Source organism: Triticum dicoccoides, chromosome 2B (assembly GCF_002162155.2).
Source record: "Triticum dicoccoides isolate Atlit2015 ecotype Zavitan chromosome 2B, WEW_v2.0, whole genome shotgun sequence".
Taxonomy (NCBI): Eukaryota; Viridiplantae; Streptophyta; class Magnoliopsida; order Poales; family Poaceae; genus Triticum; species Triticum dicoccoides.
In genome coordinates this window covers 138,173,200-138,174,746 of record NC_041383.1, presented here as the reverse complement: position 1 = coordinate 138,174,746, position 1,547 = coordinate 138,173,200, and positions in this window count along the sequence as shown.

Sequence of the window (1,547 nt, the reverse complement as noted above, 5' to 3'; positions counted from 1 at the left end):
CCTATGTAATCCCCTATACCCTAAAAACATCTACAATGAAGATAGATTAGGAGTTCCACCGCCACAAGCCTATGTAGCCACCAAAAGTCAATCGGGACCCTGTTCCGGCACCCTGCCGGAGGGAGGATCCCTCACTGGTGGTCATCTTCATCATCCCGGCGCTCTCCATGACGAGGTGGGAGTAGTTCACCCTCGGGGCTGAGGGTATGTACCAGTAGCTATGTGTTTGATCTCTCTCTCTCTCGTGTTTTCTCTCGTGTTCTCTCTATGGCACGATCTTGATGTATCATGAGCTTTGCTATTATAGTTGCATCTTATGATGTTTCTCCTCCTCTACTCTCTTTCAATGGATTTAGTTTTCCCTTGATGTTATCTTATCGGATTGAGTCTTCAATGATTTGAAAACACTTGATGAATGTCTTGCATGGGATACCCATGGTGACTATGGGGTATTCTATTGATCCACTTGATGTATGTTTTGGTGATCAACTTGCGGGTTCCGCCCATAAACCTATACATAGGGGTTGGCACACGTTTTCGTCTTGACTCTCCGGTAGAAACTTTGGGGCACTCTTTGAAGTACTTTGTGTTAGTTGAATAGATGAATCTGAGATTCTGTGATGCATATCATATAATCATGCCCACGGATACTTCAGGTGACAATGGAGTATCTAGGTGACATTAGGGTTTTGGTTGATTTGTGTCTTAAGGTGTTATTCTAGTATGAACTCTTGAATAGATTGATCTAAAAGAATAACTTTGAGGTGGTTTCGTACCCTACCATAATCTCTTCGTTTGTTCTCCGCTATTAGTGGCTTTGGAGTGACTCTTTGTTGCATGTTGAGGGATTGGCATATGATCTATCTATGTTATTATTGTTGAGAGAACTTGCACTAGTGAAAGTATGAACCTTAGGCCTTGTTTCCTATCATTGCAATACCGTTTACGATCACTTTTATCACTTGCTACCTTGCTGTTTTTATAACTTCAGATTACAAATACTCTTATCTACCATCCATATTGCACTTGTATCACCATCTCTTCGCCGAACTAGTGCACCTATACAATTTACCATTGTATTGGGTGTGTTGGGGACACAAGGGACTTTTTATTATTTGGTTGCAGGGTTGTTCGAGAGAAACCATCTTCATCCTACGCCTCCCACGGATTGATAAACCTTAGGTCATCCATTTGAGGGAAATTTGCTACTGTCCTACAAACCTCTGCACTTGGAGGCCCAACAACGTCTACAAGAAGAAGGTTGTGTAGTAGACATCAACTTGCATAACAAATATATGTTTTTACACAGCAAAAGATCCATAAAAACAACAACATAAAGAAAAACTATCACTACTCGTGGAACGAGACGGCCTCGTCGTCTTTGGCTGCCGGCGCGAACCAGCCATAGCTGTCGACGTGTGTCTCCGCACTGTGGTTGTCCTCGGCCTCCAGCTACTCATTCACGCGAAGCATGTGGGCGCTCTGCACAGACGAAAGCATAGCCCAGTTCAAGTCGAGGACGTCCGGTTCCGCCTGCATTAGGGCCT